Source organism: Dipodomys merriami, unplaced genomic scaffold, assembly GCF_024711535.1.
Source record: "Dipodomys merriami isolate MVZ:Mamm:240054 unplaced genomic scaffold, mDipMer1.0.p SCAF_179, whole genome shotgun sequence".
NCBI classification, from domain to species: domain Eukaryota; kingdom Metazoa; phylum Chordata; class Mammalia; order Rodentia; family Heteromyidae; genus Dipodomys; species Dipodomys merriami.
This window is the reverse complement of record NW_027203148.1, coordinates 500,681-525,956: the sequence shown is the minus strand read 5'-3', so window position 1 is coordinate 525,956 and position 25,276 is coordinate 500,681. Positions and strand designations below refer to the sequence as shown.

The 25,276-nt window shown below is 38.5% G+C and overlaps 1 pseudogene; it reads left to right on the top strand.

The window, feature by feature from the left end:
- Positions 1-24,219: 24,219 nt before the first annotated feature.
- On the top strand, positions 24,220-24,316 carry LOC138829917 (U6 spliceosomal RNA; annotated as a pseudogene).
- The last annotated feature ends 960 nt before the right edge of the window (positions 24,317-25,276 follow it).

The following is a 25,276-nucleotide window of genomic DNA, read 5'->3' as shown; positions in this document are numbered from 1 at the left end:
TAAGTCAGGGAATAGCCGTGGCACTGGAGATGGATTGGAAATTGCACTGTGCTTATAGACCCCAGAGTTCAGGGCAGGTAGAAAGAATGAATCAGACTCCAAAAGAGACCTTAACTAAATTGGCCTTGGAGACTGGCCCAGACTGGGTATCACTATTTCCTTTTGCCCTGTTTAGAGTAAGAAATTCACCATATCAGCTTGGCTTTACTCCTTTTGAAATAATGTATGGACACCCTCCACCCATTATCCCTACCCTTCAGACTGAATTGCTTGCTGATTTGGATGATATTGAATTTCTGTGTAAGCTTGACTACAGATTGTGCATAAGAGGATGTGGACCCAGCTTAGAGCATTATATGATTCTGCTTCTATTCCTACCCCCCGCCATTTGTTTAAACCAGGGGACTGGGTGTTTGTTGGAAGACACAACCTGATATTTCTGGAACCACGGTGGAAGGGAACTTACATGGTGCTACTGGCTACACCTACTGCCCTTAAGGTGGATGGCATTGCTGCTTGGATCCACTGCTCCCACCCCAGACCAGCTGACCCCTTTGCCCTGGACAACCGTGGGGAAACATGGGAAGTCTCCAACATCCTACCCAACCACTCTGCATACAACTCAAGAAAAGAAAAATGAGCTGATTATTATTGGTATTGTTGTTTAATAGTATGGCTAAGGTCAGGTAGGGACCATACTCGTTCAAGATCAAGAGCTGTTGGAGTTTAGTTTGAGGCTGGAGCCACAAGACCATAAGTCAAGGGGGGGAATGAAGGGTTAAAGTTTTGAGGCAGTGACCACTTGTTGCTTGTTTCTAGCAGAGCAACACGTGGTGGTAATCTAAACACCTGGTTGGTTGTGTGCCTTTATAAACTCTGCAAATCTTTACACTTGGGCTCTTCTCCTAAGTGCTGCTGTGTTGGAGTGTAGGATGACACCCGAGCTGCTGCCCGTTTAAATAAAACCTTAAAACAGCTGTAAAGTCTGACACTCGGTGGTCTTTTTGGTGGGGGTCCTGCGACTGTGGTATAACAATGTTTCCATTTTTCTCTAGTACTCCTCCAGATTTAGACTAAGGGTTTGTGTGGAGTGGCTACTCAGTGAATTCCTGAGGAAACCATTTGAAGCCTTCTCAGGAGAACGCCATTCAAGCCAGCAGAGCAGGAGAGTCTCTGAGACTATTTTCTCCAATAAACCACCAGAGAACCAGAAGTGAAGCAATGGCCCAGAGGGTAGAGCTCCAGCTTTGAGAGAGAAAACTGAGTAGGAGATACAATCCAGACCAGGCAGGAAAGCCTGGGAATTGCTTACGTCTAATTAACTACCAGCTGGTGGGAAGTGGAGCTGTGGTGGTGGTAAAGACTCAGCCTTGAGCAAAACAGCTCAGGAACACATCGGGCCCTGAGTTTAAATCCTGGGATGGCCACAAAAACATTCAAAAAGAGAAGGCCAAGTTTATGTATCAGTTCCCTACCTACTTATGTGTGTATATATATTACCTCCCATAGTGCAAACTCTGCTTTTATTTAGTGGTTTATTTTTCAGATATGCTAGTTGTACATACTGCATCATTCTCTTCATTTCAGGCCCATTGTTTTTCTCTTCCAGGGTTCTAGGCCTGTGTCTTTATATGATGCACAGTGAAGCTCTCAGCAGCCTTTATTTACATTTTATTATGAGGGCAATCCAGGAACAATCACAAATCTGGCAAGGGAAGATATCAGGTTTCTTAGAAGTAACCTGTATTCAGAAAATTAAACTTGGGAACATAAAATGGTAGCATACTTATGTAAAAACTACCATTAAGAAAAAAATGAAGGAGCTGGGAATATGGATTAATGAGAGAGTGCTTGCCTAGCATGCAAGAAGCCCTGGGTTTGATTCCTCAGGCACCTGTACACAGACAAAGCCAGAATATGTGCTGTGGCTCAAGTACCAGAGTGCTAGAGACAATTCCCAGGCCTTGAATTCATCCCAACAACTGGCAAAGAGATAGCTACCTAGGTAGGATGGTAGGTAGATAGATAAAAAGAAATAAAGAGAGCGAGAGAGACAGAGAGAGAGAGAGAGAGAGAGAGAGAGAGAGAGAGAGAGAGAGAGAGAGAGAGAGAGAGAGAGAGAGAGAGAGAGAGAGAGAGAAAGACAGAAAGAAAGAAAGAAAGAAAGAAATTAAGAAAGAAATTAAGAAAGAAAGAAAGAAAGAAAGAAAGAAAGAAAGAAAGAAAGAAAGAAAGAAAGAAAGAAAGAAAGAAAGAAAGAAAGAAAGATAGAAAGGAAGGAAGGAAGGAAGGAAGGAAGGAAGGAAGGAAGGAAGGAAGGAAGGAAGGAAGGAAGGAAGGAAAGAAAATTGATAGATGAATCTGTTTTTGACGTCAGAAGGAAAGAAGGGAACATTCCCAGTCATGAGGCTTGCTGCAGTGTGCCAGGACACCAGCATCACCTTCACACAAATGCAGAGCAGGATGACTGTCTCTGTCCGACTTCTCAGGCATACAAGAGCCCCAGAGTCAAGAGAGCAGAGCCAGGTTCTAACTCAGGTGCTTGGAGACAGAAGAGAAATGGCCCTGCCCCTCCTTGGACTGGGGATTTGCATTAATGATATAGAGAATGAAGTAAGGAAAATGGACTGGCAGAGATAGAAGGGCCTTCAAACTTGACAAATTGAGAGTTAAAATCCTACTCCCTAAGACCAGAGAGCAGGGTTTTCTACTCTGTTCCTCCCCTCTCCAGCACTAGACTGGCTCTCTATTGGTAATCCAAAGATAGCCTGAGGCTCCCTTCACATGAGGAAGGAAGGTTAATTAGTCATTGTTTGAAGAGACTGAGAAAAGTCTGATCCTGCTGTAACTCTAACAAATGTTTCAGGCCCCCATTGCTGGCTGTGCCTGGAATGAAGTGGTTTTGCAGCTCACTTCCGTGATGAATGTGTATATTCTGCCTCCTAATCCTGCAGGCCTAGTTCTCTGCACCTAGCCTGGCTTTTGAAACTGTTTTCTGTACTTCAAATACAGTGTTACACTGGAGTTCTTCCTGCTAAAAGAGTTAGGGTTTGGATCCTGAGAACTTCATTTGAACCCTGATTGGGTCAATAGTATTTCTTTCCTTCTTCTGTAGCTCAATAACTCCAAGAACATTTAGAGTGCAAGTAACTTCTCATCACCAAGTGAAACAGGAATTTCTTAAGCATCTGACCTTTCAGAACAGGAAATCAGAATGTTCTAGACTTCCCTGCCTTGGCTGGTTTCACCCTATGAGAGACCTCAGCCTCCTGAGCAAGGGTGATGGGCATGAGGTATTGGTTCTCTGCTAGGGTCAGAACTGTAATGACATTGACAATACAAGTCAACTGCTTATCACAAAGTGCTTTGGGAGCATATTAAGACTTTCAACAATGTGCCTTTCAGAACCCTGTAGGACATAAGTTTATAGTGCTAGAGTCTGAGAGGCTGGGCTTATGGATGTGCTACACTTGAACCTTGATGTCTGACTCCAATTCTGGTGTACATCAGCATTCATTTTCCTAAAAATATTTTCATAAGTAGCAAATAGGAAAATTATTTTGATTATCCCTCAATCTTTTTCCAGTTGTGTGTCTCAAACTGAAGCCTGGGTGCTGTCTCTGAGCGCTTCAGCTCAAGGCAAACACTCTACCACTTGACCCACAGTGCCACATGGGGTTTTTTGATGGTTCATTGGAGATAAGAGTCTAACAGGCTTTCCTTCCCTAGGCTGTCTTCAAACTGTGATCTTCAGATCTCAGCCTCCTGAGAAAGTAGGTTTCCAGAGCCACTGGAATCTGGAGTATTGTTTTTGCCAGACCTGGAGCTTGAAATTAGGGCCTGGATACTGTCTTTGAGCTTCGTTTTCTCAAGGCTAGCACTCTATCACTTGAGCCACACCACAGCTTCTGGCTTTTTCTGAGTATGTAGCACTGAGGATTCAAACCCTGGCATTCATGCATGCTGAGCAAGATCTCTACCACTAAGCCACATTTCCAGACCCAAACTTACGATTTTATCCCTCAACTTGCCTATCCACAAGAAAAGGCTTCTGAGTATAAATCATCTAAACAAATCTGTATAGGAAGTTGTCCAAAGATAAATAAGACAAAACTCATACTGGGGACAGACTCTAACCATGTGATGACTTGACAAATGCCTCCATTTAATTAAGTATTATATTTCAAAACTTAATAAAGTATTAATGAAAATTAGTCAATGTACTGAATTATTTTGTATAATTTTATAATATATATATACACAACATAATAAATATTATGTGTATAATAATATTAAATACAATAAACAATAAAATGAGTAAAATGAAAATTAAATACAAAATTAATAATAATAATCATAATATGAAATATACATACATATTTACCTATATATCTTATATTACACGTGTACACAAGTATTTTTTCTATTGCAGGGTCTTAATTCAGGCCCTGAGAACTCTAGCTTGAAAATCTTTTCCTCAAGGACAGGGATCTTAGCCTTCACCCAAGGTGCAAAAGAGTTACATGGACAGTGAGCTCAAATCCCAGCAATGGCAGAAATACTGGCCCCAGTTCCAAGACAGTGACTTAATATTTGTAACAGAAACAGTTATGTTTATTCAGTTACATACTGAACACTGAAAAAAAATCAGTGTAGAATTTTGTACAGTTGTTCAGACATACATTCCTTAACCCCAAAGTGCTTCTTGAGCACTACATAATTTTTGTACGTTTTTTATTTTAAAAATGTTGTACAGATGGGTCACAGTTACATGAGCAAAGTAATGAGTACATTTCCTATTGAGCATTGTTGCCTCCTCGTTTGTTTTTCCCCTACCATCCCTTCCCTCCCATCTTCACAACTAACTTCCCTGGTGTGGTCAGTGACTTATTTATTTTTGGCTTGGCATGGGGATTGAACTCAAATATTGGCAACTCTGCGCATTCTGTCACATTGCTACAGATTCATCAAAACTCTGAGTTCAAATCCCAGGCTATTAAAAAAAACTGGCAGAAATTCTAAACCAAGGAGATTTATTATTTCAATTTAGTTAGTTAATTAATTAATTAATTAGTTAATTAATTTTGCCAACCATGGGGCTTGAACTCAGGTCATGGTAACTCTGACTCAGCTTCACTCTCCCTAGGCTGGGGTAGAGCCTCGAGACCCAAAGCTGATCTTGGGACCCTAGGCGCAGGGGTCTTGCAGAAGGAAAAAAAGCAGAGCAGCACAAAAAGTGGGGAGCTGTAGAGGGCTCAGGGTTTTACAATTTTTTTCTTTACATTGTGACCATCCTGGGTCTGAATGACATGGTTTCAAAGTGGACCTTGCCTGCCATTGCTGATGGCTGGCAGGCTATCAGGGAAGCCATAAGCCAACATGTCAACATAGGCCCTCGGTTCAAATCCTAATCCTTACATTTACCAATGGCAGGAGATCACAAGAGACTCGTTCCTATGCATAAGAATACAGATTGAAAGAGTAGTTCATGCATTTGTCTAGTCTAAGATTGGATGCAATAATCCTAGGATGCTGATTGACATTAATTAATAGTTTATTAAGCATGAAAAGAATAATATTGTTTCAATGGAGATATAATAAATACCTAAGAGTTGATAGGAACGTAGTAGATGTCATTCATAGATAGACAGCTCTGAAACTCTTTAACAATATATATTTATTTGTATACCACCTCTGCCTAGCCATGTACTGCTGTTTTGGCTAAACTTGGGGCTTGATCTCAGTGCCTGGGAACCACCTGACAGCTTCATTGGCTAGAGGCTTCTGTGCTCATCCTCACCCAATCATGAATTGGGCCTGCTAGTCCCTGAGTTCAGCACTGCCAAAAATTTAATCTTTGAGTAAGAAGCCGAGTGTGACACATGTTTTCCTTTTCTGGGAGAGTCCAGGGTGTCAGGCATGATAGAGAACACATCTACAAATCTAGATGGTATGTGATATGATGTAAAAATTGTAATAAGTGGATAAATGGTATAGGTGTCATCAAAGACAATAAAATAAATTGTAAATAAATGGATAAAAAAAGAAATAAAATGAATAACAACACTAAACGTGATATGGACTGAACATCTGTATGGAAGTATAAATCCTATCTTTAAAATTTATATAAGGAGTATGTTTCCATGCCTGAGCCTTGAATTCAGCCCACCCCCATGAGAAAGCAATGGCAGGAAATCCTGAGAAACTGGTTTCTGGACCAGGAAAAGTCATGGAATGTGATCGATCTCATCGAATGAGTATTTCATGCATGATGTGACTAGGAAATGATAGGCAAGACTCATGGGGTATCACTTATTTGTAAAGCAGTGTTGATTAAGCGTGACAATAATCATCACAGTCATGAAATGAAGACATCTGGAAAGATCCAAGAATCAGTATACACATGGTAGATTGGATTCCATCACAGGTTATTGTCTCTCCTAATCTATACAAATGTGTACTCATTTGCATACTACCTTCAACTTATGAATGGATGACTACTGTGTACCCTCCTCCCCCCCCACCTGGGGGTCCATCTCAGGTCCTAGGAACGGCCTTACTCCTTAGTAGCTCACAGGCTGGTGTGCTCACATGGACCCATTCGTCAATTGGGTCTGCTAGGGCTTGAGTTCAAATCCCAGCACTGCCAAAAGATTCACCTTGATTTGAGAAGCCAATCGATCCACCTGTCCTGTGAAAATCCTGGGTCTCAGCGAGGATGGAAATTCTATATAGACAACTCTATAGCCATTCGAATAGGTTGTTATCCATGTCAGCATATTTATATCTATCACCATACTCAATAAAATACACAATACATCCATGAATAAGACACAAAATAAAAAGAATAACTACACTGAATGCAAGATGCATACCAAACTTGTAGGTAAAGAGAGATCGTATGTTTATAAAAGGCGGGCTTATGATTTTGTCCAGTACTGGGGCTTCAAATCAGGCCCTTGATGAGGCCTGACATTCTAGTCTTCAAGGATGGTGAGATTTCCCTTGCCCCAAAGTGCAACAGAGCTACCCAGACCTCAGTTCAAATCCCAGCACTGACAAAAGATTCATTCTGTTGTTGGAAGCCAGTCGTTGAACATGTTTACCTCTCCTGTGAAAGAACCGGGCTTTCACTAGGATGTAGAATGCATAGGAAACCATATAACTATGGGAACAGATTGTCATCCATGTCAGCACAGTATACCTGTCACCATACTCAGTAAAATACACAATAACTCCATGAATTAGACACAAATTAAGGAGAAGTGCACCGAATACAAGATGCTGTCCACACATGTATGTAAATATAGATCCTATATTTGAATTACGAATTTATGACTATCTGGACTTCCCTGGGACTCGATGTCAGTTCCTAGGAATGGCCTATCTCCTTCGTTGCTCACAGGCTGGTGTCCTCACCTTGACCATTTCCCCAATTGGGCCTGATAGAGTGTGAGTTCAAATCCCAACACTGCCAAAAGATGAATCCTGATGTGAGAAGCCCATTGATTCACCTGTTTTCCTGTCCTATGAAAGTCCTGGGTCTCAGCTTGGATGGAGAATGCATAGGAAACCCTATAGCCAGGGCAATAGGTTGTCTTCCATGTAAGTTCTGTTATATCTGTTACATTATTCAGTAAAATACACAATACTTACATAAGACAGAAAATAAGGAGAAAAGTACTCCAAAGGCAAGATACTGTCCACACATATATGTAAATATAATGCTATGTTTAAATTATTAATTTATGACTATCATGGCCCACCCTGGGGATCAATGTCAGATCCTGGGATGGCCTAACTCCTTTGTTGCTCACAGGCTGGTGTTGTCACCTTGAACTATTCACCAATTGGTCCTGCTAGGCCCTGAGTTCAGATCCCAGCACTACCAACAACTGCATCATGCAGTAAGAAGCCAAGTGTGAAACTTTTTTCCTTTTCTCTGAGAGTCCTGGGTGTCTGGCATGATGGAGAACATGTCTACAAATTTAGATACCATGTTAAGAATGAAAACAATAACATTAATTATATGGAGGCATTATAAATACCCAAGAATTGGTAGGAATGTAGTCTATATAACTGAATAATGTATAGACATCTCTGGCACTCTATAAAGATATACATTTACTACCATCTGTATGTCAATCTGTTCTTATTTTGTCAACCGCTGGGGCTCAATCTCAGGTACTCGGGACTGCCTGTCAGCTCAATTTGCCACAGGATGGCAGGCTGACACTCACCCATTCATGAATTGGGCCTTAAAGGCTGTGAGTTCAAATGCTAGCACTCCCAAAAAATGAATCGTGTAGTAAGAAGCTGATGGTGACACATGTTTTCCTTTTCTGTGAAAGTCCTGGGTGTCAGGAAGGATGTGCAATACATATGCAAACCTATATCCTATGTAATCAATGTAATCACTGTTCTATGTGTCATAATAGTTAATAAAATGAGACGTCAGTACATGAATAAAACAAAAAATAAAATAGCTACACTGAATGCAATATGGAATCAACATATGTTTAAAAATATAAATCATATATTTAAAATGTAAACAAATAGTATGTTTTCTAGTTGTGGGCATCGATTTCAGGCCTAAAAAACAGACTGGAATTTCTTAAATTCAAGGAGGCAAGCTTCCCCTTCCCACAAAGTGCAACAGCAGGGTTACCTAGACCATGAGTTCAAATCCCAGTCCTGGCGGAAAAAAAATGGCATCTCTATGCTATGTGATGCCCAATTTGTAGGTATTTCATTTGGCCTCCATTTAATGAAGGTGATTGTTTAAATGCTTCATAAAGTATTAATTAATATCGACCAGTGTCCTATTATGTAATTGTGTATAATTTTATCCTCGAATCATTCAAGTACTGCCCATTTAATCATGACATACAGCACATTCCTTTGGTAATCATATGAATAGGAATGAATTTCATAGGATCTCCTGCCATTTGTTGGTGGCAGCCCAGGATTCAAGCTGTGGGCTCCAGCTCCTACCACTTAAACCTGAGGATAGGGAACTCACAGGTCTGTCCAAGAACATCAGCAAAACCAGGCATCAGTGGCTCTCAGCAGTCCTCCTTAAAACTTACAAGGCTGTGAAAGGAAGATCATGCTCAAAGTCACCCTAGGCAGGACAGTCCTTGAGACTCCTGTCCAACTTGTGCCATCAAAGACAGAACTAAAGCCGTGTGGCTCCAGTGGTAGAGAGCTAGCCTTGATCAAAAACAACTCACAGATTGTGCCCTGATCCTGAGTTCAAGGTCTGCGAACAAACAGACATACACAACAATCTGTGCAGCCATCTGGCTAAAGTGGGTCACTCTCTTGTCCCCAACTGGATTGGACAGAGTTCCCTGGGAAAGGGGCTGCCTTCATTTTGACTCCACCCATTCTGCCTGCATCAGAAGATTCCAGCCACACCTCTATTGTTTCATGGTTCTTTCTGACCAATGGGATACAAGAATGGTGGCCACGCCCACATTCCTTGCTGCCCACTAGCACCTTGATTCTCTCTGTTTGTTGACACCACTACCTCCCCTCCGACCCGGACCGCACCTTCCCTGTGCCCCACAGTCTGGCCCACGCTCTGCCACAAATGTGCCACAGGGGTGGGGGTGGGGGTTGACCCGAGGATGCCACCCCCCTCCCCAGCGGCTAATGTCCAGGATACGGGGAGATGCAGGTTGGGTGAGGAGTGGGCGCCAAAGATCTGGCCTGGAGCAGTGGGAGCCACACAGCAGCACATCTGCGCCCTTCCACTCCCTGGTGGGAGCCCAGTGGCTTTAGTCAGAGGTGGGGAGCAGCATGTCTACACCTGCCTTCTGGGTTTTTTTTCATTTTTTTCTGGGGATGGGAGGTGTTGGATGCAGAAGATAGACACCCTTGCTGTGTGAGCCCTTGTCTTCTGTGCTCAGTCAAACTTTCACCTGAAGACAGAGAGATGGAGAGAGAGAGAGACAGACAGACAGAGAGAGAGAGAGAGACAGAGAGAGACAGAGAGAGACAGAGAGACAGAGACAGAGACAGAGACAGAGAGAGACAGAGACAGAGACAGAGAGACAGAGAGACAGAGACAGAGACAGAGACAGAGAGATAATCTTTTTCCTTGTACAGCCTGACTGTGCTCAGGTGAGTGATCAGTTGGCAAATTGCAGGTACTGCATGGAGGAGTCTTCTGTCACCTGTCTGGATGTGTGTGTGTGTGTGTGTGTGTGTGTGTGTGTGTGTGTGTGTGTGTGTGTGTGTGTGTGTGTGTGTGTGTGTGTGTATGTAGAATTGGGTTGGAACAAGGAGGCCGAATGCTTTGGTAACTTCTACCTGTTATCTTTGGGGCATGTATGGGCTTCACAGCTGAGGTCTGGGGGCCTGGAAGGGTGAGAGGCTTGAAGGGGACACAGCACAGTTAAATTACAAGAACAAGGGATCTGTGTGCAATGGAGCTGTGTACTCCCTTGGCCTGGTTGGTGGCAGTGGGAGCTTGGGAGGATCTGGGAGTGTGGCCTGCAGGGGATGGCTTCCCAGGAGGACAGAGAGCATGGCCAACTCTTAATAATGATATGAGTTCTGCTAGTATGGAGCGCAACAGCATATGTCAGTCTCTGGGTCTTCTCATAATGATGTCTGATGGGCAAGGCCAACCCTATTTTAAATCTTGCGCTGTGATCTTCAGATCTCAGCGTCCTGAGTACCTAGTATTATAGGCATGAGCCTCTGGCACTGGGACTCTGGTTCTTTTTGGTATATTAGGGTTTGACCTCATAGCCTTAGGCTTGTCAGTCAAGTCTTCTACCATGCGAGTCAAGCTTTTCTGTCTTGGGCATTTCTGAGATAGAGAATTAATATATGCTCATTCTGGGCTGGATCATGGTCCTCCGATCTGTGACAGGCCTGAGCCACGAGGCCCATTCTTCTGTAGTTGGGAGGGTAGATATGTAGCGACATGCTCAGTGATTGGTTTAGATGGATTGTTCCAAACTCAGTCCACGGCAGCCAATTCTTGACCAGTGGTGAATCTCTGGGTTGGGCCTCAACCATTGGACTTCAATCTCTTCATGGGACAGTTGTGAGGAAACAAGAGATTGATACAGAGGGATCTCTGGAGCAGGGACAGGCACAGAGGGAGGGGCCATCTGATACTGTTCTTGGCAATTCTGTGAGCATATGATAGGAAGATACCCGGAAAGTTCTCAGATGGTGTGTGTTATTAACAGTGCAACAGTTATGGGATTATGAAACAAAACATGGCTCTCTTTCTTTATTACTCTATCCCCATGAGTAACAGGATCCTTCACTTTGTTCAGTTTTGAAGCTGGGGAAACTGAGGCATAGAGAAGCTGGGTGACCTACTAATGACTCCCAGCTGACAGGAAGCTCGGCCTGACTTCTCTGCCATGCTTCCTAGGACAATGGGTGCTATTCAGTCCACTTCTTGTGGTGGGAAGTCCACTTCTTTTCAGTCATGAGGCTTGAACTTTGGGCCTAGGGCAGCTCCCTGAGCTCCTCAGCTCAAAGCTACCACTCTACCACTTGAGTCACAGCACCACTTCCAGTTTTTTGGTGGTTCTTTGGAGATAAGAGTCTCACAGGTGTTCCTGCCCAGGCTGGCTATAAACCACATTCTTCATATCTCAGCTTCCATTGTACTTAGGATTATAGGCCTGAGACACCAGCACCTGGCTTAAGTGTAATTCTGACCTTCTTTCTTTCGCTTTCTCTCTCAGGAACTGATTCAATGGGTGCTGGAGCAGGTGGTCCAGCATCCACCTGTGGCTGGAACCAAGGTGGTCCTCTCATTCTCGAGGTAGGCTGTGGGTCAAGAGCTGTCTCGCTCAGTCTGTTGTACCAGCTCCATGAGGTAAGTCCCTCTGTGCCCTGGCTACACTGTGACAGTTATCCATTGTCCATCTAGCCTTACTGGACTCAGTACTGTGTTCAATGCTCTTTTCTAGCAAAAATTCCTGGCTAAAATTATGATATAGAGTTATAGAATGAAAATGTAATGCCATCTTAAGAAAGCCATTTAGGGTTCTGGGAATGTGGCTTCATGGTATGGTGATTGCCTAGCATGCATGAAACCCTGGGTTCAATTGCTCAGTACCACATAAATTGAAAAGGAAACACTGGAAGTGGTCCTGTGCCTCAACTGGTGGAGGGTTAGCCTTGAGGAAAAAAAAACGCTGAAGAATAATTCCCAAGCACCGAGTTTCAGCCCCAGGACTGCCAAAACAACAGCAACAACAACAATGAACATTTAGTTAGTAAATGCGAAATAAAGAACCCATACTTGGAATATATAATTGCTCCTTCCATACTGATACCTGACAATAGTTCCTAATACATGTACTTTACCTATGTTAGGATACTGTGTTGAAAAAAAATGTTTTGTTCATTGGGTAACAGCAATTAATGCTAGGAATGTGCTTAGATGTCAGGTGAAGATTAATTCTGGAAATTCAAAGATTCCAGGCTTTTGAGTGGGGTCACTGCTAATCACAATGAAAAGGATAATGTAAGCGAGATTCAGAAACTATTTTGGCCAGTCGTCTTACAAAAAAGGCAGAGGCTAATTAACCGTTGTGACAGAAGAGAAGGAATAACACCAGATGGAAAGAATAAATGATAGTAACTAAGGTATAGCAGAAACCGTTCTAGGGAACCTTTTTTGCTTATTAAAGAACTAGTTATCAACTAGGCTTATTCCTCATTGCTTTTGGCATTCAAAATCTCCTAGGCTAGTTCTAAATCTCTGTGTGATGAATGTATCTCCTTCTATGCTGATCTTTCATACCTGATCTCCTTTGCTTTCTAAAAATCTGTCTTGCTGTATTTATCTATGAACAGTTCCTAATACTAAATACTCCTACAAAGATGAAAGAGGATGCTAATGTAAGAGTCCCATAGTTCATGAGTCATTTATGTAACAAAATGGAAAAGGACATATTTATTGCTACCTTAATTATTCTGAAAAGCTGCAATGTCACATCATATGGTTCATATTTCCATTCTTTGTCTACATAGTGACATTAAGTGCACATAAATGCAAATATGAGTGGGGTGCTGGTGGCTCATGCCTGTAATCCTAGCTACGCAGGATGTTGAGTCCAGAGGATTGTGGTTCAAAGCCAGCCTGGTCAGGAAAGTCCATGAAACACTTATCTTCAATTAACGCCAGGAACCCAGAAGTTATGCTGTAGCTAAAGTGGTAGAGTGCTCAAATTGTGCTGAAGAGCTGAGAGACAGTGCCCAGGATTAAGGTTCAATCCCCACAAAAAAGTGCAAATATAGGTTTAAGTTTCCCCCAAAGGAATGATGAAGTCAATATTAATCTTCCCAAATGATTTAGTAGTGCACCTACTTTTACTGAGTTATTTGTTATGGCTTCTTTGATAAACATATTCTCGTCTTTAAAAATTGTCAAATATTAGCTTTATAATAAACTTCATCTAATATTTCTAGGTTCAAAAGAGAAGTCCATAGAGTTGATGTCACCTAGCTTTCTTACTGTCTTAGTTCAAAGCCAACCCAGGCAAGAGAGTCTGTCAAACACTTATGTGTAATTAAACACCAAAAAAGCCAGAAGTGGAGTTTTGGCTCAAGCAGTGGAGTACTAGGTTTGGGCCAGGTCGGAAAGAAAGACAACTATTCAGGGACAGGGGCCAGTCTCTAAGTTCAAGCCCCAGAACCAGCACAAACTAAACAAACAAGCAAACAAAACAAACCCTGGGTATTTCTTTGGTACTCTACTTAAAATAGTGGTGGTCTGAGAAGAGGCTGCTTTTGCTGATCATACTCACTGGATCCTGCTTTTTTGGAATTCTTATTGCTATGGAAAACTCAAGACCAGACTAAAGGAATTGAAAACTGATTTCTGCAACAAGAGAATCATCTCAGGAGTGAAACATCCATCCATAAGACACTTTAAAACCTCCATGTCTTTGATTCTTTGCAGTAGAATACTTTTAAAACAAAGTTATTTCCTTTTGTTCTATGCCTGCTTTCAAATGGCATATTGTTTCCTTTTGCAAAACTCTCAACCAGAAGTTTACAGACAAGTATTATATGAGTAAAGGATACACTCAAAAAAGTCAGGGACAGAGTTTCCTTCCAGCCTTGGATTCTTTTCTTGTACAGTACAAAGGAACGCAATAGTTAACTTGAACTTTGTCATTTCTCTATGTTAAATTCCTCTCCTGGGATCAGTTTCCACATCCAGTAACAGTTACTTCCACCTACTTCCAGTAACAATTTATGGTGCTGCTCCAGAAAGAAATGAATGTTTTCTGGCTTCATTGAAATAGCACAAAGACACTTTTGGACATGAGGTAACACGTGTTTCAGAGACAACTTAGTAAAGAAATATGCAATTTAAATTGCTTATAAATACATTATCCATGAGAATATTTTGTTCAAACTTCTCATGTGCTCTGTAAATTAAGGTGAATTTTAAATGGTAAGAAGGTTCTCAGATAATTTTTTGTGAGTCTATATGCTGTGCATTAATTTCCCAACTGTACACGAGTTAACCGTAAAAGAAACAATAGCAATTATAGGAGAAAAAGAAGTTCTGTGTTTATGTATAAGTGTTCAATACAATATACAAGACTCTACAAATAAAAAATCGAAACAATAAAGCCAAGTCCCATATGTAGATTTATGGGAGTGATATAGAGAAAGCATTACTTCTAAGTGGAACACGAAGCATGAGGCCACTCCCTTTCTAAATCACGCTTGCTAATCATGTAAATGTGCAAAAAGGAGAATGGAAGAATGATTCTTTTTCCAATGCAAGTCACATATGGGAGAACAGACATAACTGGAAAAAAAGAGTCTATCTTGAGGGAACAGGAATTATACTAGCAATGAACCTGGTGGCTAAGATCACATTTCTTTTTCTTTCCTTTTCTTATATTCCTTTTTATTGTTGTTGTTTTTCATGGCAATTGAAATATGGGACAGGGTGCTGTCCCTCTGAAACGCAGCTCAAGGCTAGTGCTCTTCCACTTGAGCTGCAGTGCCGCTTCCAGTTTTCTGGTAATTATTGGAGAAAAGAGTCTCCAGGACTTTCCTACCCATGCTGACTTTAAAACCCAATCCTCAGATCTCACAACAACTTGGTTTATGATCACATTTCTAACAGTGTACACCCAGGATATGTAATGTATATGTTCATCTATCTTTATATGAATTCTTGAGTTAAAAATCTGGGCTACAGTTAGACTTTACACTCACAAAAGTGTTTGAAGTTTAAAAGTTGATACTCCTAGAAAAATAAAACCTAAGAATGTAAAGGAGTCTGGGAAGTTCAATTTGCATCCAGCTTGGACAGTATAGGCTTTGAGACACTACCTATAATTAACCAGCCAAAGCTGGGATACTAGTCACGAGGGAGATTGCTGAATTACAGCTTTAAGTTTTTGCATACATACATACATACAAACATACACATACACACAGAGGCACTTATAGGTGCACACAAAAATACACAAATGAAACAACTCTCAGAATATGTAGAAAAGTTAGAAAACAATAGAAAATTGGTCCTGAGTAAGACTAGAATCAAGTGATAATTTTTAATATTAGAAAGCCCTCAAGTGAACTTTCCCCCAGAAGTTGAGAATATTACATAGGTAGGGACCAGAGATAGTAAGAGAGTCAAGCAATCATTCTTAACGCGATAGGATACATAGTGGAATGAATCATGGAAGCCAGCAGGTGCATCTGAAAATGTTCATATCCTGTGTCAAATGTTAAAACACCTTTGAAAATAGTACATAAACATTCTGAGCAGTCAGTCTAGTGGATAAAATCATAGGAGAAGTTCAGAATTTCTAGTCTGTTTCTAGATTAAATAAACAAACTATGGCAGGGCAATGTGATACAAGCCTGGAATTCTAGCACTCAGACAAGAGATAAGAGAGTGGAATTACATAATGATACCTTCCCTGGACCAGGTAGAATAATTTTGTCTCAGTAAAACAAACCAAACAACAAGAAAGGAATACAAAGTTGGAAGTTTGGCCTAATTTTGTCATTATGTTTTGAGAAGTCAAGTTTCCTATTGAATGCACCGCATATATATCCTCACTTGTGTTTTAAATGCTCTCATCATTACAGAACATTCGTAGATGCAAAAGAACTCATGATTCCCATCCCTCATTCTGTTGGATTCCAAATAAATGTTGAAGGATTACAAAAGCTTAAGACTGGAGAAATAGCAAAGTTTGTCTAATGTAGGATTTTGTAGACCTTGTTAAATTAGAATTTAGATTTAAAATATATTTTTTGGAATTGTTTGTAATTTCATATTCTATAGGATATTACAAAATTCTTTCAAAGTAGAGGAATTAATTGAAAAATTCACAAATAATTCTGGCATTCTATTTGCCTAGATATTCTTTCACGACAGTTATAATTAGAACATAGTTAATAGATAATTCGCAGAGTTCATGTATACCATGTTAATATGAATAATCTAGACAGAGTTGCCAAAAATGGATGACATTAATTTATACATTTAGAAAAACCAATTTTTAAAGGTTTGGTTTAATATAGTATGAAGAGAGTAATTGTGTGACATCTTCTTTCTTCTACCTATATGTATCACAGGAAGCCATTTCCTTATTTACGTGCCTCTGTATACATGGAGAAAAATGCTAGGTTTGGGTTTTTTTTCAGTTTTTTTTATTGGTTCATCCTAGAACTTGAACTCTTGGCATGGACAGGGTCTCTGATCCTGTTTATGCTCAAGGCTCAAGCCCTACCACTTCAACCTCAGTGCCACTTGAGTCTGACTTTTGCAGAGAAGTTTTTTGGAGATAAGATTCTAAGAAACCTTCCTGCCTGGGTGGGCTTTGAATCATAATTTTCCTATCTTAGCATACTGAATATCTATGATAGTTAAAAAAGTCTAAATATAAATAATTTTTGCAAGTGTTCTGATCTCAAGAATACCAGTGGAGGAAAAATGATGCAGCTCAGTTTATTGTGGTGTTCTTTTCAGAACAAGGAGGGTGTCACATTAGCAGAGGTGTAGTATTTTTTCAAAATAGAGATAAGGTATTCATGATGTGAATTAAGGAATTTTAAGGTGTCCCTTACAAGTTGGAAACTGTTGGGCTAGGATGACTTTATGGCATAAATCTTGGGATTGATGGTCATAGACATAATAGCTTACTCTTATAGACAATTGCTTACTCTTGAAGAATTAATTATTACACATGCTTCACAGTTTTATCCTCTACAAGAATGTGGCTATTTTTCTGTTTACTTCTCAATCTGTAACACCCCATTGGAAACTTCATCTATTGCAGAATTACTTAACATGCAAACAGGTACTGTTTTGAATCTCTTAGGAATGTTGAGAATTTAAAAATGAGTAGTTAGTCATAGGAATTTTGAAGAACACATATATTCTGTCCTCTTAAAAACTTACTTACTTTTAAAATTATGGGTTTCCATAGTATTAAACTGGGTCTGGTCGTGGGGCCTGAACTCCGGGCCTGGGCGCTGTCCCTCAGCTCTTCAGCTCAAGGCTAGCGCTCTACCACTTGAGCTTCCGGCTTTTTTCTTTTTGCTTATGTGGTGCTGAGAAATTGAACCCAGGGCCTCAGGCATGCAAGGCAAGCGCTCTACCACTGAGCCATCTTCCCAGACCCTGTTTTCTGTTTTAGAATGAGAAAGTACTAAATTTATTCTTTTTTGAAAAATTTGGCAAGTATATTGTGAAAATAGTGTCTAGTTGGATAACATTCAAGTTGATGAACCTCTGATAAATAAGGGGTAATTAATTCAAATTAGAAGCCAAATATTATTGATTTTTAAAATGTTACTACATAAAGAATAATATTTACTGTGCCAATACAGTACAATTACATTTTACGCAGCTTATTTTTTCAATTTTATTATCAAATTGATGTACAGTGACTTTACACTAATTGTAAGGTAGTGAATAAAAAACATTTCAAACTTGTTACCCCTCCCTCATTTTTCTCACAGTTTTCCTTCACCCCTTTACCCCTCACAAGTTGTAAAGTACATTTCCAACATATTGTCTTGTGAGTATTGCTATTGCATTGGTTTACCTTTTGTCCTTTGCCTCACCATTGTCTCACCATACAGCAGGGATAAACCATAGGGGAAAACCCCAAAGAAAACAGAAATCACATAGTTCATCAAAAACAACAACCACAAATGAAAAAAAAATCTGGTTCCATATCTTGGAATTCATTTTGCTTAGCTTCAGCTAATATGGTTACATATATGCATAACAAAGCCACTGGAAAATAAGAGCTTCATGGATACTATATCATGAAAACAGCATGTTAACATTTTGATGGTAAAGGTGGCATTAGGATTGGTGAATTTGCGGTTCTGATAAAGGATTTTCAACAGTTTTAAATTTATGACAGGTAAAATTTTATAGTTCAAAATTTTTAATAACTTAGCCTATTAAGAAAATTTAAAATTGCCTGGAAGAATAGGCTTTCATGCAAAGAAATCCAAGGAGACTTAGTAGAGAGGGAGCAATGTGGATGAAGATGGCTCAAACTAAACAAACAAACCTCAGAAACCTTGCTGTAAATCCTGTAGGTTCCCTTGGAATTGTCCTTACCCAGGAACTATATTCTCACTGTTTGAAAGAAGGTTGTATTGGAATTTAAATTAAAAGTTCTTTAAAAAATAAGGCATCAAAATTTGTGAATGTACCTTCAATTACAAAAAGTAATTCTCTGAAAAAGATAATTTGAGTCAAAATATTTAGCGAGAAAGTGCCCTCCACAATGAAAGAAGGTGTTGGGATTACACATTTCTGTTTGTAACACTTTCCACAATGTCTTTGGACGTGAAGCAGTGAAACACAGAAAAATATTTGATTGGATACTTCAAACCAATGATTTCACATTTCTAAGTGGCTCACAAAAAATAATATTCTTATTAATATGAGGTAGTCTAGACTTCTTTTATTACATATGCCAAAAAGTTCAGAAAAGAATTGAGCAAATGGAAAACTTAATAAATAATTTTTCTTAGAAGCCTTAGCTAAGCGTATTGACTTCAGCAGTGAAGGGAGGCCAAAACTTTTTGATGTAAATTGTGTTAGTATTTTTACTCCCTAAAGTGATTTTACAGAGCCCATTTGGCTCACTACAATGCAGAACTGATTGAATGAAGACATGAAAATACATTCCACATCCAAATGAGGCAACTTGAAGAGTTTTAAAAGAGAAATAATGAAGATGTAGCAGTGGTGGAGCCCGTATGGTCCTTCAGCTTCACTAGACTGGAAGCCAAGAAGCTGTGATTAATTTGAACTCTGGCAAGACCTAAGAGTAGGACATAGAAGCATTTTCCTTTTGTAACAGACACTTTCTTCCAAGGTATGGGTGATTTAACTCTATTCTCCTCCATAAATCTTGGTGAACAAATGCAAGACCAAGAGAAAAATAATCTATTAAAATAATTTTGCATAGAATAACTTCACTGTTCCTGATATGGTATCTAAGGAGAATCTTAAGAGAGAAGATTAAAAAGTGCAGTATTTTTTGGTTTCATCTAAGCATCTTCTTAGCAAAATATATCTTTGAGGTTAGACAATTCTGATTGAACCAACAAGTGATGGAGTACTTATTTTTGTGGGCACTTTAGACACAAGAAGTCTTTCAAGGTAAAAGAAAAAAATATATAGCCAAATATTTGTGATCACAGCATCTTGGACTGTTTTCTGGATACAAAGTTTTACATTAGATTTCTCCTTATTAACATAGATGTTGTTTCATGGCAACCAAATACAAGAGGAAAGTTTTATGGACTCGCTTGGCCAATTAAACAGCATGAAAGAAGAAAATGGCAAATAATATTTAATGAAATTACTTTGACAAATTACTTTGCCAGAGAAAGAAGGAAAAATATAATTCAAAATCAATTGACTTAAAAGTATGAAGAAAGAGTAGTGAAGAGAGATTAGAGAAAATATAGAGGATCGTTTTCTCTCCAGTGAAGTAATGCGTTCTTGATCTTGTTTCTTCCATTCTACCTCACAAGCTACCAAGTGTTTCTCAGGACTGGATTATCCAGTTCAGACAGAAAACTCGTAGAAGTAAGATACTGTATGCAGCAGATATAGGTGATTTATAACCTTAGACAATCTATTTAATTCTGTTCAAAATTCTCCCCTATCCCAAACTTCCCTCTTTGAACAGCTTTGTTTGATTTTCCCAATTCTGCCCTTCATTAACTGATTAAAATTTTGAGTACTCATATTCATACTCTCTAGAGATTGCTGTTTGGTTGTGATTTTTGTGTGTTTTTGTTTCTAGTTGTGTTTTTAACTGAATTTTAAAAGTTTGTGCAATTGTGTTACAATTAAATATATCCATCTAATTGTCAAATGTTCCTAGATCAGAGTCACTCCTTCTATCATTCTCAACCAACCCTTTCTCCAAGATTTATTTCCAATTTACCACTTCCTTCATCATATGTGTACATTCAGTATTGTAGCTGTATTTGCTCCGTGTTCATTTTTCATTCATTCTATGTTTTTACTATAATTCCTCTTTGGTTTCAACTTCTGATAGTCATTCTGTTAAACTGTCTATTAATACTTTGAAAGGTTTATATACATTTCATGGAGTTTCAATCCTGCATATTCTTGAAATAATGTCAGCTTATATTTCCATAATTCATTCATCTGCAGCAACAATTTGTAAGACTGGAGACGGGAAGCACCTAAACATGATTTTTTCTCAACCGTTTGAAAGGTTAATCTTTAGTCAAAAAGAAAGTTAAAAAATGGCTTAGAATGTATTCCTAACTATGCATTTTTATAAATGGCTTTGTACAATCGTGTGATTCTTTTATTTTACATGGAATAATATTTTCTACTACCTATAAGTTTTGGAAAAAGAAGAAAATTAAAATTTATTCCTAGATAGGAATATGATAGAAATAGAAGACAGATATTATGTTTGTCATATCTCAGATTAGTACCCATATTCAAGACTTAAAGTCATATTTCTTACTATGTTAGACAGAGGGAAAACATAAAATAACATATGATGAGGCAACTATTTGTGATTGTTTAAAATGTACCTTATTAAATGATGAAATTTATTAGCTAACGTTTGGGTTTGAAATTTAGGAGGCTGACATATTAAACACATTTCTGAAAGGCCCATACTGAAAAACACAAATTGTGGGTGGTACTATTTCTACACTTTAATGAATTGTTGAACATGTTTGGCATTAGTGCTGAGTAAATAATTCAACTCTATTGTAACTTGCTCCCTACACTTGAAAAACTTGTAATGTCACTAAGTATCATCAACTTGTCAAATGTTATTTTGGCGAAAGTGATTTTTTTAAATTTAATTTAATTTTATTTGTGAACATACTGTACAGAGGGGTTACAATTACATGGGCAGGATAATGCGTACATTTCTTACCAAGCATTGCAGCCTCCTCCTTTGGTTTACCCTTCACATCCCTTGCCAGCCTCCCCCCTCCCCCCAATCCCAATCCTTCTCCTTCCACCCCCCCCCCCCGCACCGACGTTGTAAAGCTCGTTTTGGACATGACAACTTGTAATTCTCATTGTTGCAAGAGGTCCACCTGTATCCTTAAACACTGGTTTTTCCCCATCTCCTCCACAAGTTATACTGACATCAAATATAGTGAAAGCAGGGGTTATACTGTGGGGGAGGGACATACAAAGCAACAAAGAGATAATCTTATAAATGCGTTAGAAACACATGCATGAAAGAAAAAAAACATTAAAATACATATCTAAGGGTTCATTTTCCTGACCTCACATTATCTGACCTTTTCCGCTTGACTCATACATATACTAGATATTGCAAATAAGGGAAACCATGGTACCTATGTTTCTTTGGGCCTGGCTTCCTTCACTTAATTTATTTTTTTCCAAGTTTTTCCATTTCCTAACAAATGGGGCAATGTCATTCTTTCTGATGGAGGCATAGAATTCCATTGTGTATATATACCACATTTTCTTGATCCATTCATCTACTGAGGGACATCTGGGTCGGTTCCATATCTTAGCTATGGTAAATAATGCTGCAATAAACATTGTTGTGCTGGTAGCTTTAGTGTGGTCTTGTTTGTAAACATTTGGGTAAATGCCCAAAAGTGGGATTGCTGGGTCATAGGGGAAATCTATGTGAAGTCTTTTGAGGAACCTCCATACTGCTTTCCAAAGTGGTTGAACAAGTTTACATTCCCACCAACAATGAAGTAAGGGCGAAAATGATTTTTAAAAATTTATTTGAAAAGGAATATACTTTCAGGAGATTAAATGTAGATTATCATTGGTTTGAGAGTGACATTTTTATACCACAGAACCATGTTGTACTGTAGTCCCAGTGTTTTGAAGCACTCCTTAGTGCTTCAAATATTTTTCCTGAATTACATTTGACCTCTAAGTCAAGTTTTCGGGCTTTGGTAGAGCAATTATAGATCTATCCTTCTAGGAACTATTTTTTGGCCCAATAATGTAGGAATAAAATCCTTGGTTAATCATACGTGAGGGGTATTAAAAATAATCTTATGACACTTTGTGAACTTGTTCACTCATATGGGCTGGTCATTTGTAAGTTGAATTTTGAATTACAGTACTTTCTCTCAAATTGTGTGATCTCAACCTTCATTTTAAGTTGCCTTGCATTTCACAATTGCTTACTGCTAATTCCTGCATCTCAAGGAATTGGGGCCCTGAAATATAGGAAATGCGAAATTGAGATGGGTCTTCAATTACTTTGTTTTGATATATTGCATGGGCCTTGGTGAAATGTCTTGCCCCTGTTATCTGATGATGCAGGAAAATGGGCCTTGGGATCCTAGGACCCATGGGTACTGCAGAAGAATAATATTTTTTAGACATCTTAGCAAAATTTGGGCATAATCAGTAAGAATGCTTCAGAAATATGGACAAAAACAGTTTGGGACAAGCGAGTTAAAACAATAAACAGAGTTTCAGAGTAAAATCCATTACAGATTAGAGGAAAACATTGTTTTTTTATCATGTGGATTCAGAAGACCAAGAAGAGTTATAATGTATCACAAGTTTATACTAAAAAGTTTGCATTGATACGTTTTCTAGTCTAATACATATTTGAAACCTAAATATTTATATTCCAATTCTATTTATTGGAGTAAATAAATATCAATTTATTTGTCAAATTATCAACTAATTCTAGTAAGTTTCATTGTGTGAAATATAAAATCAGCACATATAATATAAAATATAACTATATATAATATGATTAAAAGACACAAGTTTTGTATTGTTCTGTTGTAGTTACTTTAACAAAGGCAACTCTGTTTTAAAGTATGATTCCATTATCTCTACTTCAGTGTTTGAAAGAGTTAGATCTAAAGCTTTATCATTTGTAGATTTACAGCATGGAGGCAAGAGGAAACACTGTGATTAAAACATTATCAATTTAATGCCTAATAACGAGGAGAAACATATGCACTTCTCCTGCAACTACGAAAATATTTGGTGATAAAAAGGCAGTAGTGTAAGTTCCTGCCAGGAACTTACAGACAGGACAGGACATTCAGTAATCATGCATACGAACAATTTTTTCACCTTCTTGGCTTTAGCTACTTTTAAATGGAAGGTATAATAAACAATTATATTTTGATAAAATACCTTCTCGTCTGAACAGTTCTGTTTGAACTGTTCATCTCTCTATGATCCCTTGTAACCAAGATTAGTTTTGTTCTAGTAAGAAAATCTTTGCTGTCAGGGTAAGGTATTCTGGTTGGTCTGTTCCCACATGGAAGAAAGGTAAAAGGCTCAGGTAGTCATTTGTTCCAGTAACACCTCATTTGGGAAAATGTGAGCTGAAGAAGTTTAGAAGTAGCTCTTAAGCAACGCTTAGTTTGAATCCATTAGGTCCACAAAGCTGGATAAATAAGTACTTGAAAAAGCCATCACCTTTGGACGTAACTATAAATAATAGAGAGTATGATCAAATTCCAAATAAAAAGACTTAAGATATTCATTGGAAAAAAAGTTTGCAAATGTGAGCAATCGACTGATCAATATAATTTTTTCCAATATTCACAGAATTTTAGGGAAATAAGATCGATCAATAGCATTGTTAGGAACAATAAGGTTTCATTGTTACAAGTAAGCACCCATAGATATAAGCCTGTATAAAGATTGCATCATTAACTATTAAATTTAGAGGATACTACATGCTTCAGCAGCACGTATACTCAAATTACAATACAGAGATTAACATGGCACTTGGACAAGGATAATATGAAAATTTGAGAAGTATTCCATATTTTTCATTCTTCAGATTCAAGAAATGAAAAAAAGTGATTAAAAAGTTGATTACAAAATTACAAGTGTAATAATACACATAATTCATATAATTAAATTTAGTTTGACATCAGTGTATTAAATCACCTCAGAAAGGCGTTTACATAGCATAAACTTTACAAAACTTTTCAAATTAGACAACATTGTAATTTTATCCCAAAGAAAAATAATATTAAGACCTAGAAAAAAAGGAATCAAACTGTTTCTATATGGAATACAATCGGAAAGGACACATTAATGAACCTATATATTATAAAATAATAAAGAATTCAATGTATATCTAGGAGAAAATAAATTATGAACATTATGCAAATATAGAATATAGAATATTTTAAAATATACTTTTTCAGAGAAGCACCAGAAATATTTTAGTTTCTGTACTACTCATTTCAACAGGTAAATTAAAATTATTTCTTATTAAAAAATCACAAACTCTGAACAAATTATTATACATGTTTACAAAATCTACTGAACACATTTTTCCATCCAAGGCAGGCAATTCACTTGGAAGAATTCCGCGGAATCCATGAATTTTTACAGTAAAATATTGGTGCTGCTGGGCACTGGTGGTTCATGCCTATAATACTAGCTAAACAGGAGACTGAGATCTGAGGATCATGGTTCAAAGCCAGCCTGGGAAGGAAAGTCTGTGGTACTCTTATCTCAAATAAACCACTAGAAAACTGGAAGTGCAGCTGTGTCTCAAGTGGTGGAGGGCTCACCTTGAGCTGAAGATAACAGGGATAGCTCCAGGCCCAGAGTTCAAGCCCCATGACGGACCAAAAAAAAAGATATTGCTCTTATTTGGATTGTGAAAATATTTTGTAGGGACACAAAAGATGAACTTGCATTTTTGAAATTTAAGAAACTTAACTCGATCATTAGGACTTCGGTGAACAATTTGTACAGCCTTTTACAACTTCATAC